This window comes from Marmota monax, unplaced genomic scaffold (genome assembly GCF_021218885.2).
Source record: "Marmota monax isolate L192 unplaced genomic scaffold, Marmota_monax_Labrador192_F-V1.1 WCK01_AAM20220418_F8-fsc00065, whole genome shotgun sequence".
Taxonomy (NCBI): Eukaryota; Metazoa; Chordata; class Mammalia; order Rodentia; family Sciuridae; genus Marmota; species Marmota monax.
In genome coordinates, this window is record NW_026694038.1 from 2,508,992 (window position 1) to 2,524,433 (window position 15,442).

The 15,442-nt window shown below is 34.7% G+C and overlaps 1 non-coding gene across 1 annotated transcript; it reads left to right on the forward strand.

Annotated features, from left to right (window-relative positions):
* The first annotated feature begins 527 nt into the window (after positions 1 to 527).
* On the forward strand, positions 528 to 600 carry Trnaa-ugc (transfer RNA alanine (anticodon UGC)). Its single transcript has one exon. It is a non-coding gene; the product is annotated as a tRNA-Ala (tRNA).
* Positions 601 to 15,442: the final 14,842 nt, after the last annotated feature.

Here is a 15,442-nt window from a genome sequence, read left to right on the forward strand (position 1 = left end):
TGTATAATCAACTGCCATATCCATTGCATATGCTTCCTATACTAAACTTATTTCAGAGCTTCAAAAGGGCATACATTATTCACTTAGCTTGGAAAGCTTTTTTCCTCTCTCCTGGTATTTCTCTGTTTTACAAGTCTAACTCCTATTAATCAATCAGTCCTTGGCCTAAAATTCTTCTTAAAAGCCTTCCCAATCTCCTACATTAGCTAGTCTCCCTGTAAACACCCCTCAGAGCATTCAGAACATTTATTTATTTACTATTTACCTCTTATATATTTATTTACTATTTACCTCTTTCTATAATGTGGCTCATCCAAATTGAGACGTGCAGTAACTATTAAAATATACACAGGATTTTGAAAACATTCCAAAAATCACTTTAAAGGATAACAATAATGAATTTCTTATGAATTACATGTAGAGATGATAACATCATGGATATATTGAGATAAGTATATTATTAAAGGTGATTTAATTTTTTCTGTTTAATCCTTTTTTGGCATTAGAAAGTTATATTTTGGGGGGCTGGGGATATAGCTCAGTTGGTAGAGTGCTTGCCTTGCATGCACAAGGCCCTGGGTTCAATCCCCAGCACCACCACCCCTCCCAAAAAAATAAGTTATAATTTTTATAGTGCCATACATACAGATATGACTGCCCTAGATTGTGATCTTCAGGAGTAAAGAGAACATATTTTAATTCTCTTGCTATCATTTTATAACCTCATAAATATGTGTTGGACAAATAAATTAATAAATGGCAAATAATTAATAGGAAAAAAACTGCATCATTCAGTTAGCAACAAGGCATTTTCACATGTTGTATGTTATTAATTCATAAAGCAATTTCAGATATATCATAAAAATACTCTCTTTCTGTGCTTATAAAGTAAAAGAAATTGGGAGTGGGGGGAGACAGCCTGAAAACCTTACAATGGTAAAATTCTGACTCTAAAAATATATGTATATTCTGACTCTGCTTTAATAAATTTTTCTGATTTTTCATTTGAATCTATGTTTGGGGGGCAATGTGCCTGTCATAGGCAGATGCTTCTGTTCTCTAAGACTAGAGACATAGGAATCAGTAGGTGGTAGTACAGATGGCAAAGAGAGGGTGGGGTGACATTTCAAACTGTGGGCGGGACTAATGCAAATTTGGCAGCCCAAATGGAATTTCTGTGGGCCTAACAATTTTTTGCAAGGCTTCTTACTTCCCTAGCAATCTTCAACTACCCACTCCCAACCCCCAACATATATGCATGTGTGTGTGTGTGTGTGTGTGTGTGTGTGTGTAGAGACAGAGAAAGTACATATATGAAGAGAGAAAGAGTTGAGAAGAGTTTCTTCTTCAGAAATCTTGTATATTGTAATTATCAAAGATTATAAGAGTCCCTCTCAAAATTTTGCATATGGAACCAAACTTACTTTCTTTTCCTTATAGATATTTCTATTTTTTACTTATTTATTTTTATTGGTTCTTTTCAGCTGGACACGACAGTAAAATCCATTTGGATGTGATTATAAAAGCATGGAATGTATCTTGTTCTAATCCAGACCCCAGTGCCTCTCCTCACCTTTCCCTCCCTCTACCCCCTGCTCCCTTCCCTATATTGATTTTTCTGCCATTTTCCCATAGTTATTTTTTTAAATTAACTTCTCATGGATGTACATAACGTTGAAATTCACTGTGGTGTATTCATATGTATAGACAGGCAAGTTCTGTCATATTCATTCCACTGTTCTTATTTTATTTATTTATTTATTTAATTTTCTTATTTTCCCATCCCCTCTCTTTGTCTACTCCATTAAGCATCTATTATTCCCCACTACCCCCCTTATTTTGGGTTAGCTGCCACATATCAGAAAACATTCGACCTTTGGTATTTTGAGGATTAGTTTATTTCACTTAACATAATAGTCTCCACACCCATCCATTGGATAGTAAATGTCATAAAGTTATTCTTCTTGATGACTGAGTAGTATTCCATTGTGTATATACACCACATTTTCTTTATCCATTAATCTGTTGAAGGGAAGCTAGGTTGGCTCCATACAGTTATTATAAATTGTGCTACTATAAACATTGATGTGGCTGCATCATTATAGCATGCTGATTTTAAATCCTGTGTATATATACAGAGGAGTGGGATAACTGGGTCAAATGGTGGCTCCATTCCTAGTTTTTTGAGGTATCTTCATACTGTTTTCCAACCCACATGAACACAGTTGTCTTATACTTGATGGAAGTGCCAAAAACATACATTGAAGGAAAGAGATCCTCCTTAACAAATAATGCTGGGAAAACTAGAAATCAAAATGAAGAAAAAGAAAGAGAATAAGGAGGAGGAGGAGGAGGAGGAGGAGGAGGAGGAGGAGGAGGAGGAGGAAAGAAAGAAAGAAAGAAAACTGGAAATCCATATGTAATGGAATGAAATTTAACCTCTATTTGTCATCCTGTACAAAACTCACGCAAGGTAGATTAAAGACCTAGGAAACAGACTAGAGACCCTGCACCAGCTAGAAGAAACTGTAGGCCCAACACTCCAACATATCAGTTCATGAACTGATTTCTTTAACAAGACTCCTAAAGCATAAAAAGTAAGGTAAAAAGATCAGTAAGTGGGATGGCATGAAATTATAAAGCTTCTTCACAGCAAAGAAAGCAATCAAGAACTTGGAAAGAGAGCCTTAGAAAGGGAGAATATTTTTACCACATGCTCATCAGATAGGGCATTAATCTCCAGGATATAGAGAGAACTCAAAAACATAACACCCCCCAAAAAAAACCCCACAAATAATAAATAAATGGGAAAAGGCACTAAACAGACCCTTCTGAAAAGAAGAAATATAAATAATCAACAAATATATGAAAAAATGTTCAACATCTCTAGCCATTAGAAAAATGCAGAGATTCCATCTCACTTCAGTCAGAATGTGATAGACATCATCATCCAAAGTACATGCATGAAGACACGAATTGGTGTTAGCATATTTAATATACAACCAGAGATATGAAAAATTGTGCTGTATATATGTAATAAGAATTGTAATGCATTCCACTGTCATTTATTTGTTTTTTAAATGTATATATAACAATAAATGTTGGGGAGGATGTGGGGAAAAGGATACACTCATACATTGCTGATGGGACTGCAAACTGGTGCAACCAAACTTCTTTTAACATAGGGAGCCACAGGAAATTTTAACAAAAGTGATCTTAAAATATATTTGTTTTTCACTATGCATTTAATTATTAGAAATGTATATTGTATAGGCATATCATTTAAATAGAAAGTGCAATTTTTTAAAAATGTGATTTTTCGGCCACTGTCATTAGAATTGTGCAGCCACAAACTATAGCTATTCAAGATGAGTCACCCTCCATGCTACACTGCCCTCGTGATGTTATGTGCCTTTCTACAAAACCAAGTGTAGATATTTAATCTCTCCGTCCTTGATACATAAACTTTCTATAGAGAATGCCCTTTTTTGTCCACATCGTCACAGAGCAAAAAGTTCAACAGAGATGACATGTTTTCTACTATAGCCATAATACACAAATATTATATCATTTGCTGGTTTTTTTGACTGGACATGGGAGGACCAATTAGATTACTGAGAAGTTGAACTTTTTGCACACTATTATAGAACTTGCAGTATTGTCATCTACCAAAGTTTTTGTAAGAGTGGAAGTTTCAAAAATGAAACTATTAACAACTGTGAAACTAATAACTCATTATGTCTTCAGGCTCCTCAGAAAAATGCTATATATCCTCATATCTTAAATTACAGGTATATATAATTAAACCTTTTTGCTGGGACAAAACAAAAGATGGGGGAAAGACTTTTTCAGGTACTTTAGGTTCTGAAGTAACCAAATTCTTATATATTGCTAGTTGGAATGTAAAGTATGATAGTTACATGAAAAATAATTTGGCATTATTAAATAAAATTTCCTATATCTAATTACCCAACCATTAACTCATAAAGTGTATACTAAGGAATTCTGAAAAACATGAACCAAGAAATAGGTACAAAAATGTTCACTGAAACACTGTTGGTTAGAGAATTAGGAACTATGCAAAGTTCTAGCAAGAATCAAATTAATTTTAAAAGTTGTGGTCAATTTATATATACTATAGTGTATACAGCAAGAAAAAAATGAACACAGCTAAAACTAACATGAATCTACCTTGGGATCATAAGATTGAGTAGAAATAAGACATGAAGACTGCAAACATTGTAATTCCATTTATATGAAATTTTGAAGCATGCAAGATTAAGCAGTATGCTGATTGGGAATACAGACATAGGAGATAAAAATACTTATTGATTTAAAAAGTAGTAATAAATAAAGTTCAGGATGATGAATTTATTGTGAATGAGAGTACACAGCCAATGGATTAAGGCAGAGTCTTCTAGGTCATGCTGGTAATGCTCCATTTCCTAACCTTTTGGTGGGTATGGGGTGTTTGATTTATGGTCATTTATTACACCTTACAATATATTATAAATATGCTTTTATATACATCAAATATTAAATTTAAAATGTTTAAAACAGAGTTATAAAAATAAGAAGGGAGGAAGGAAAAAGGGAGGAGGGTAAAAAAGAAAATAAGGAAAACCTAAAGGAGGAAATGATGATGAAGAAATGCAGAATATAAGATTTAATATTCTGGTAAAAATGGAAATCCCATCAGGAAATTTGCAGAAAACAGAGAAATGTTGATTATGATGACATATTGCCAAGAGTGGACTAGAGAGCAATAGTAACAAAAACGGCATGGTATTGGCACCAAAATAGACTTGTAGACCAATGGTACAGAATAGAGGACACAGAGACAAGTCCACATCAATACGGTTATCTTATATAGACAAAGGCACCAAAAAACATCTGTTGGAGAAAAGATAGCCTTTTCAACAAATGTTGCAGGGAAAACTGGAAATCCATATGCAACAAAATGAAGTTAAGCCCCTATCTCTCACCATGCGCAAAACTCAACTCAAAGTGAATCAAAGGAATTAAACCAGAGACTCTGTCTAATAGAAGAAAAAGTAGGCCCAAATCTCCATCCTGTCAGATTAGGCTCCAACTTCCTTAATAAGACTTCTATGGTACAAGAATCAAAATCAAGAATCAATAAAGGAGATAGATTCAAACTAAAAAGCTTCTTCTCAGCAAAGGAAACCATCAGTGAAGTGAATAGAGAGCCTACAGAATGGGAGCAAATTTTTACCACATGCACATCAGATATCTCTAGGATGTATAAAGAACTCAAAAAATCTTACCATCAAAACCCGAATAACCCAATCAACAAATGGGCCAAGGAACTGAACAGATACTTCTCAGAAGATGATATACAGTCAACAAATATGTGAAAAAATGTTCAACATCTCTAGCAATTCAAATCAAAAACCACTGTAAGATTTTACCTCACTCCAGTCAGAATGGCAGCTATTAAGAATACAAATAACAATAAGTGTTGGTGAGAATGTGGGGGAAAAGGCACACTCATAGACTGCTGTTGGGACTGCAAATTGGTGCAGCCAACATGGAAAGCAGTATGGAGATTCCTTGGAAAACTGGGAATGGAAACACCATTTGACCCAGCTATTCCACTCCTCTGTTTATAACCAAAGGACTTAAAAACAGCATACTACAGGGACACAGCCACATCAATGTTTATAGCAGCACAATTTACAATAGCAAAATTGAGGAACCAACCTAGATGCCCTTCAGTAGATGAGTGGATACAGAAAATGTGGTATATATACACAATGGAATATTACTCAGCATTAAAAGAGAGTAAAGGACGGAGGATATAGCTCAGTTGGTAGAGTACTTGCCTAGCATGCACAAGGCCTTAGGTTCAATCCTCAGCATCGAGAGAGAGAGAGAGAGAGAGAGAGAGAGAGAGAGAGAGAGAGAAATTACAGAATTTGCAAGTAAATAAATGGAGTTGGAAAACATAATGCTGAGTGAAGTAAGCCATTCCCCCAAAACCAAATGCTGAATGTTTTCTCTTATATAAGGAGGCTGATTCATAATGGGGATGGGGTGAGGCAGCATGGGAGGAATAGATGAACTTTAGATAAGGAAAAGGGGAGAGAAGGGAAGGGAGGAAAATGGGGGTAAGAAACAGGGTAAAATGAGATGAACAACATTAGCCTAAGTACATGTATGAAAACATGAATGGTGTGACTCTACTTTGTGTACAACCAGATACATGAAAATTTGTGCTGTATTTGTGTAATATGAATTGAATTGCATTCTGCTGTCATATACAACAAATTAGAATAAATAAAATGAAAGAAAATAAAACAGTACTGGAGGAGTAGGAGGAAGGGAGGAGGAGGAGGAGGGCAGTGATGCAGTGGTGGAATGATAGTGATGAAATGGTATCCAGTGTTTATAAAATGGTTGTTACTCTCTGCACAATGCTCTCAGTTTTGTGTGTATGAACTCAAACTCCATGGGGTAATATCCACTATTATTTTCACTTTTTATACGACTAAACTGAAGCAAATGAAATCCCAGTGAACTTGAAAAGGTTACCTATTTGATAAATGGCAGGGGAGGGATATGAATCCCATTGCAGACAGGCTAACTTCTTAACACTATTATCTTCAGAGTGTAAGAACTGTGGTCCCCAGGTCATAAGTGATTGATGTTTCCTAGTCTATCTGGCAAAGCCTTTGCGAACTTCCTTTCTAGAGTACAACCAGTTGGTTTATGAGGTTTCTGCTCAGTTTCATGGAAATCAGTCAATGTTTCAGGAGCAATGAAATTGAAAGTATTGAGCTAGGGATGTAGCTCAATTGCAGAGCACTTGCCTAGTTTGTGTAAACCTCTAAGTTCTGGCCCCAACCCCAGTACTGAAAAATAAATAAATAAATAAACAAACAAACAAACAAATAAATAAATCACAAATTTAAAAAATGCTATTGGAAGAAATTAAGAAATTCTATATTTTCCTGCTTTTCTCAAGACTAGTCATCCTTCATGAGACACTGGGATTGGGCCACCTTTCAAAAATGCATTTCATGCATTACTGTACTTCATTTCCTTCCCAAAGAAACAATAAATTTTATGTGATGAACAAGGTTTTCCATGTATTAAATAATATTTCATTAAAATGATATTTTTAAATAGAATTGAACAATACTTTCCTACATATTTTCAGTTCAGTCTTTGAAAACTCACCTAGGACAGTGCCAAGTTTAGATATTTGTACATAGCAACTATCATAAACTTACAAATAAGAAAAATAAATCACAAGATTCTATATATTTTTCTAAAATGTTACTATGTATTATATGATCATCTCTTATTATATCATTCTGATGACCTTATTTTGGGGAACTGTATATGCTTATTAATATTTTATCATTCTAGTTAATAGAAGTCATCAACAAAATGCAATTATAGATGACTCACCAAGTTGGAAAAAACAATCAGAATCATCATTGTAACTGAGTCACCTTCCCTGTACTATCCAGGGATAGTACAGGCAAAGACAGTGCCTGTCACATCCTTCCCTGCCCAACTTTTTGAGAAGTTAATTCCTCCCTTTACCTCAGTCCTTAATGAATGAGGATGTGAAAAAGAACTATTGAATTTCCCAGAGCAGAACATAGTGGAAACACCACGGTCTTCAAAGTTAGTGGCCTTGGTTTATTCTCAGCTGCCATTTGGTAGCTATGTCTTCTTAAGCGTATCTCTTAATCTACGTTTTACTCTCAGCAACATACTTTCATTTAATTTCAATTTTCTCTCCTGTATAAGGAAAATGAGACCTCTTTACAAGATCACTGTGACATTTCAATGAAACAAAATGTATAAAACATGCAGCACAGTGTGTGATACTATTAAGTGCTTAGTTTGTTAGTTTCCTTAACATCCATGAGCACGGCTGGTCTTTTTGTTTCCATTATGACTATACTCAGCATCAAGATATCTAAAATTGTATGGAGAAAAACAAAATAATGGACAAAATGTTGTTTCAGTAAACATGAACAGTATCATTTCCTAGCTCCTCACTTTGGCACACTTCATTTACCCCCAGATGGGATCACTGATCACTGGACATTGGCCAGTAATTTCAGGTTTGCTGGGATCCAAACTACATTTGGTTAAAGGCATTTCTCTAAGGTGCCACTCAATGCACAGAGACTCGGGAACAAATCAGCTTGCTGGTGGTCTGATCAACTTGGGCCCTAGTTATGCTGTAAGTATTTTGTCTTGTAATAATACATAATGCTTCTGGTTATGACAATCAGATTCCCGGTCTCTCCTCTTTTTATTCCCTTCTCTTTCACCCATTCTCCTCAGGACTGGTGGAGTAATGCTTTTATCATAAATATCTGATTATGGCATTCTTTGGTTTGGTCTTTCAAACTTCTTCATTACTCTAAGATAAAATTTAAAATATCCAAGATTTTGTATTATTTTGCCTGTTTCTTCCTTTTGAAACCTCATTTGAATCACCTCTTTATATATAAATAAATATATATATTAAAATTATATACATACACACATATTTAGTTATACATGACAGGGAAATCCATTTGGACATATTTATAATTCATGGAATATGTCTTGCTCTAATTCAGACCCCAGTATCTCTCTTTTGCCTTTCCTCTTCCCACCCTCTGTCCCCTTCCCTCTGATGATTTTTCTGCCATTTACCCAGTTAGTTTTTAAATTAATTTCTCATGGATGTACACTGTGGTGAGATTCACTATAGTATATTCATATATGTATATAGGAAAGTTATGTCAAATTAATTCCACTGTGTTTCCTTTACTCATTACTTTTCCATTCCCTTCATTTCCCTTTGTCTACTCCACTAAACTTCCTCTCCCCTTATTATGAGTTAGCTTCCCCATATAAGAGAAAACACTTGACCATTGACTTTTGGCAATGGCTTATTTCACTTAGCATGATAGTCCCCATTTACTGGCAAATGTCATAAAGTCATTCTTCTTTGTGGCTGAGTAATTTGTGTATATACATCACATCTATTGAAGGGCACGTAGTTAACTTCCTAACATAGATAACTGGGAATCTTGCTGCAATAAACAATGATGTGGCTGCATTATTGTAGCATGCTGATTTTAAATCATTTGGATATATACAGAGGACTGGAATAAGTGGAATAAATAGTGGTTCCATTCCTAGTTCTGTGAGGAATTCCATATTGCTTTCCAGAGTGGTCACACCAACAATGTATGAATGTACCCTTCTCCTTACATCCTCACCAACACTTATTGTTACTTGTATTTTTTTAAAGTTGTAGATGGACACAATATCTTTGTCTTATCTATCCATTTTTTATGTGCTGCTGAATATTGAACCCAGTGCCTCACACATGTGAGGCAAGCGCTCAACTACTGAGCCACACAACCCCAGCCCCACTTGTATTTTTGATAATTGCCATTCTGACTGGAGTGAGATGAAATCTCAGTGTAGTTTTAATTTGCATTTTTATGATTGCTAGAGATATTGAACATTTTGTCATTTATTTGTTGACCATTTATATTATATTTCTTCTTTTGACAAGTGTCTATTAAGTTCCTTTGCCTATATTATAGGCAATATATATATTAGGTTATTATCTCCTTATTGTTAAGGTGAGTTCTCTGTGTATCCTGGAGATGAATGCCCAATCTGAGGGGCAAGTGGAAAGGATTTTCTCCCATCTTGTAGGTTCTCTTTTCATGCTCTTGGTTGTTTCCTTTGCTATAAAGAAGCTTTTTCATTTGATGTCATCGAATTTATTGATTTTTAAGCATCCATTTTCTTTTGACTTACTATTAATTTTAACTAAGGTACACCTGCACAGGATTTTTAGAAATATTCGCTGAATGTGGCAAACATTTTCCTGCCTCTTTTGTCATAAGATTACTATTATAGTTTGGATGTGAGGTGTCTCCCTAAAGCTCATGTACGAGAGAATGCAAGATGATTCAGAGAAGAAATGATTGGGTTAGGAGAGCTTTAACACACTCACCTGATGGAATTGAGTGGTAACTGAAGGCAGGTGGGGTGTGGATGGAGAAGATGAGGAATTGGGGGCATGGCTTTGGGGTATATATTTGTATTTGGCAAGTGGAGATCTCTCTCTCTCTCCTCTAATCATCATATGAGCTGCTTCCCTCCACCACACTCTTCCACCATGATGTTCTGCTTCACCTGGAGCCCCAAGGAATGGAGCCAGCTGTCTATTGACTGAGACCTCAGAAACCGTGAGCCCCTAAATAAAATTTTCCTCCCCTAAAATTGTTCTGTCAGATCTTTCAGTCATAGCAGTGAAAGAGCTGACTAAAACAACTACTTTCAAAATTTTGTCATTATTTCCCATTGTTAGCAGAAATGTGCTTAAATGTGGTTTCCTTTTTATTTGTGCTGCTCCAGTTTCATAGTTCTTTCTAAATCTCTGAATACATCAGTTTTAATCTCTGATACATCAGTTTTAAATTCTCAACCATTCTTTCTGCCCCAGTGTCTCCCATCTTCTTCTTGGGACACTTCAATTGCATGTATATTAGACCTTTTTATTCTGTGCCACATACCTATTACTTTTCTGAAATTTTCTCCCTTTAGTTTGGAATTTTCTGAAGGGCTGTATCCAATTCCCTAAGTTTTTCTTTTGCAACTCAATTTGCTATTAAAGTTATATCTTTAGTCCTAATATTTCTATTTGTATTTGTGTGTATGTAATAATTTCTTATAATTTTACTATTTTCCTAGTAAAATTTTTCATATTTTAATCTTTTTTTCCCCATGTTGTTTCTCTTTCTTGAATTCTATATCATATATTTTAATGTCCTTGTCTGCTATCTCTACTATTTGGATTGCTATATGTCAATTTCCTTTTTTCTCATATTTTCTAAATGTTTGGTCATATGTTTTTTTAAAAAAAAAAAAACAATGTTTATTCTATGTGACTAAATGTTGGATATTAGGCATAAAAACTCTGCAGAGATTACAAATTATGTATTTCACCTTTCTAAATTTAGGAAAGTTTACTACTGAGCTACATCCCCTGTCATTTTAAATTTTTTTTATTTTGAGTCAGTGTCTCACTCAATTGCTGAGGGCCTTACTAAATTGCTGAGGTTGGCCTTAAATTTGTGATCCTCCTGCTTCAGCTTCCTAAGCCACTTCATATGGCTAGTTTGATAGGCTAAGAAAAAAGTTTCTAAAGAGTATGGAAAGATTATCAATAGTTTCACTATACTGAAAGAACAAGTTTTACCTTTCTGTCCAGGTTGATTCAGCAGAACTTTGATGCCTTTATATATTCTATGAGACGTTTCTAGTTGTTCTCAAAATAAACTTTGGATTTCTGCAAGCTACCTCATTATATCTGAAAAAGAAAACCCCCTTCAGCTTCCTCAAATGAGGGTCCTGGTATTGTATTATTTTTTTAACCCCACTTTTCACCTGGCTTAATATCATTACTCTTTTATGTATTTTCCTTTGAGAAACTATTTACTAATTCATAAATCAATATCAAGTCTTGTTATTAAATTCTTTCATAGTACCTTATGCTTTTTTCATTTATAGCATTTCTCAATTTCTATAATTAAATGTGTTATTTGCCTAATGCCTTTCCCTGGCTAAAATTTAGGGTCTGAGATAGGGACCATTGCACTGGTGTGTGTATGTGTATATGAATGTGCACACACACTTCCCAGGATCTACTGTGTCCTTGGAAAAGGTACATGTGTGTTCCTGACCTTAATTTTTTCTACCTATCTATATACCCAGTTTTCTAGCCAAATATCTTTGGCTGATATTCTATGTTCCAGGGTATAATATAATATATTTAAAGCAGTGGTTTTCTATCTTGGCTGACAACATAGTTTTAGTGAATGAAATCTTTATAAATAAGAAATATTTAAAAATATTCTGTTCCATGTATGATGAATGCATATTAGTAGCAAAGATAGTTAACTGTCCAACAGCATGCATAGCCCTCCTCAATTAGCAGACATGACTTTGGCAAGCCCATGGACCTAGACAGGAACATATCATTAGTTCTCCATTGGAAAGTGAGTAGCAATTCTGAGTTGCTTTTGTACAAAATTATTTAAAAGGAAGACATGACTTCTAGCTATCCTTTTCTGTAGATCATTTTGAGGTTTAAGGAGGTTTGGGCCATAAGATTAATAGAACCTGTTTTCCTGATAATATCTGCATGCATCCCCAGTTTATACTGTTAATAAACTGAGGAAAAAACACCCATTTTGTTGAATCAAATGCTGAAACATATGGATTTATTTGTTGCAATAGTTAACATTTTCAAACTAACACAGAAATTGACACCTTGAACTGGGTGCTGCCAGGACAAAAATCTAAACTTTGTGGTATGGGTCAATGATCAGGAGACAGCAAAAGATTGATGTAATAGGCTAGGAAGGCAGAGACCCATGCTATGCAATGTCAAAACATTTGATCAAGTTGTCCACAACTGAACTCAACAAGCACACTACATGACTGCCAACCCTACAATTCTGCCTAAATAAAACAAGAAAAAAAAAAACCTTAATGAAGATAATGTGTTGGTTGTACTTTGCTTGACTTAATAAAGTTTTTTATTATTATTATTTTTTATTAGCTACACACGACAGTACAATGATCTTGAAAATTCATACATTTGAATCAAATGGGGTATAATTTTACAAGAGAAGAGTTCATGGAAGAATAGGATGGAAATTTCTGTTTAATATGGCAAATATCGCTTTAAGAATATTTCACTCCCAAGGAAGTTTGTAATTTCTGGTAGCCCCAAGACAACTAATGTTAGGGGGATGGGGGAGAGAGATTGAAGGAGGGAGAAAACTGTAAAACAGAAAAATGTTTTAAAACCAACTCTGTCTAGGAATTTTGAGTGTGGTTATTGCAATTTGGTACTGAAGAAAGTAATTAAAAGAGAGGCCTTCAAGTTTTATAAGAATTCTATCATTAAGAAAAAACAAAACTCAAACAAAACATGAACCTGACCAAAAATTAAAAAAGAAGAAGAAAGAAAAAAAGACTTTTTACTAGCTCAACCCCCAAATTTGTAATAATAGGGGCTGTGATCCAAAAGCTGGATAGTTCCCAAGGAGATACTTAAGTTTCTTATTGCTGCTTTTGCCAAAAATCTGGTGGCTTAAATTTATAAGCTTATAATTGTGGAGGTCAGAAGTCCAAAATAGGTCTCACTGGTCTGAAATCATGACAGCAGAGCTGTATTCTTCCTGGAGGCTCTGGGAGACATAAGTTTCTTTGTCCTTCCCAGCATTTAGACACCACCATATTCCTTTGTTTACGGCCTCTTGGTGACTCTTTTTATCTTGAAAGCCAGCAATGGGCAGTCCAGTGTTTTTCACATCATGGTGGTGATTCTCCTGCCTTCCTTTTCACTTGTCAGGATCCTGCCAATTACACTTGGCCTTCCCAGATCATCCTCTCTCCATCTCAAGGCAAGGCAACAACCTTAAGTCCACCTGCAAATTCCAATGCCACATAATATGGCCTATTTACAGGTTCCAAAGATTAAGGTGTAAACCTTTTGGGGCAGAGGCTGTGGTTCTGCCTATGAAAGTGGGACTATTGCTCATTGTTCCCTTCAAAACAGTCATTAATGATAAGTGACAAGGTCAAACTCCCAAAGATTGGAGTCAGCAGCCATCAAAAAGGATAGGCAAGGAAGGGTGTTTCAGACAGAAATCAGGGTTATACAGAGCTTCTTCCTTCTAATAATGAGTGTTATTGTCCATATCTGCTCAGGAAGATTTTGTGATTGCTGAGGAATAGTAGTGGCTGTTATGTTTCTATACCATTGTTTTTCTTGCAAATGAGAAAAGCTGTTGAAATCCTTTTGATTCCCAGTACAAGTGTGTGGTAAGAGGAGGGGCAGGAAACTTGTTATTCCAAGATTTTCATATCATGGGGAACCATATTTGATGAGGTGGAGAAGCGTGCATTATGTGGAGATCCTTGACAGGGAGATGGATGAAGGGATGCAAGAAGAGCTTAGCTTTGAAGAAAGAATATTCTGTGTGGAGGAAGAAGGAAGCAACCATATTTAACAGTTGGTGGTGGAGACAGCTGACTTGCCACCAAAACTTGTGCCCTAGCTTCCACAACATTTATGAAATTGACTGGTCATTTAGGACACCATTTGTCAATCTGTGCTTACACATAGATGGGCCCTTATGACTAGTTTACCCCAAAGGAATGAGAGAAGTTATATGTTTTGAGCTATTAATAAGTGAATATCCCTTATTAAACCTCCCTTTTTCCTTTTGTCTGGGGACAAAGACTCCAGTGCCCCAGGAGATGAAGGAGCCATAAGAAAGATTCTGGTTCCTTAAAATGCCACTAGGAGAAACCTGACTAGTACCAAGCATTGGACTAGTAAATGAGCAAAAATCAATTTTTCTTCTATGCTGAGCTACTAATATTTAATGGTTTGTCAGTGAAATCAATGTAAACCTAAAATAGAATTACCTATGTATTCAAAAAAAGAATTGTAATATTATAAAATAAAATAACCTTTGCAACTGGTTCATTTTCCCCCTATTAAAATAGCCTACTTTGTTGAATATTTCATAGGATGTTCCATCAAAACTAAGAATTACATTCTTTAATATAATTTAGCATGATCTTCAATCAAATTTTATTTTTAAGGGTTATATTAAGATATGTCTGAATATAATCTCATTAAACCAACTCTAAGACTGGAATTAGATTTGTATTAAAAAGAAAATATACATATATATCTGTCTGTAACAGTATTGTTTTATATAAAAGTGGCACAAAGAGAACTAAATTCTATGGATGATAATGCTTAAAAATATTGAGTGCTATATCATGACAAAATTAACCTGTTTAGTTTTATGAAGTAATTATAAATTATATATAAATCATTACTAAAGAAGCCATATCATTTCAGGGGCTTGATTTCCTTAACAGTATTCAAATAGTTTAGGAGTTATTATGCTTTAATTTAAAACCAGTAATGGTTCACCAGTTCACCAAACCTGATTTTGAGTGTAATTGTGAATTTTCTAATATTTACAATTAAAATACATTGTTTCTATGAAAGTAAAACATGTATATTGTTTGGTTTTGGAAATCATTTTTTAATATTTTAATTTAGACTCATAAATTTCATTGTAACCCAATACACATATTTGTCAGTTTCAGTCTCCATACAAATGCTACTCTTTATTTATATTGGTTGACGTAATAAAAACAAAGAACACCTGCCTATAGAAAGATGATAAGATTTCATTGGAAAAATCAGGGAATTTAAGGAAGAGGAAGGCTGAATTATAATGCTATACTTTCTCTATTGAATTTTTTTTTCCATAACCATATTTTCTTTGGAATACTCAGATTACTTCCCATAGTACTAAGATCAATTCCTATTTTTAGCCAAAAT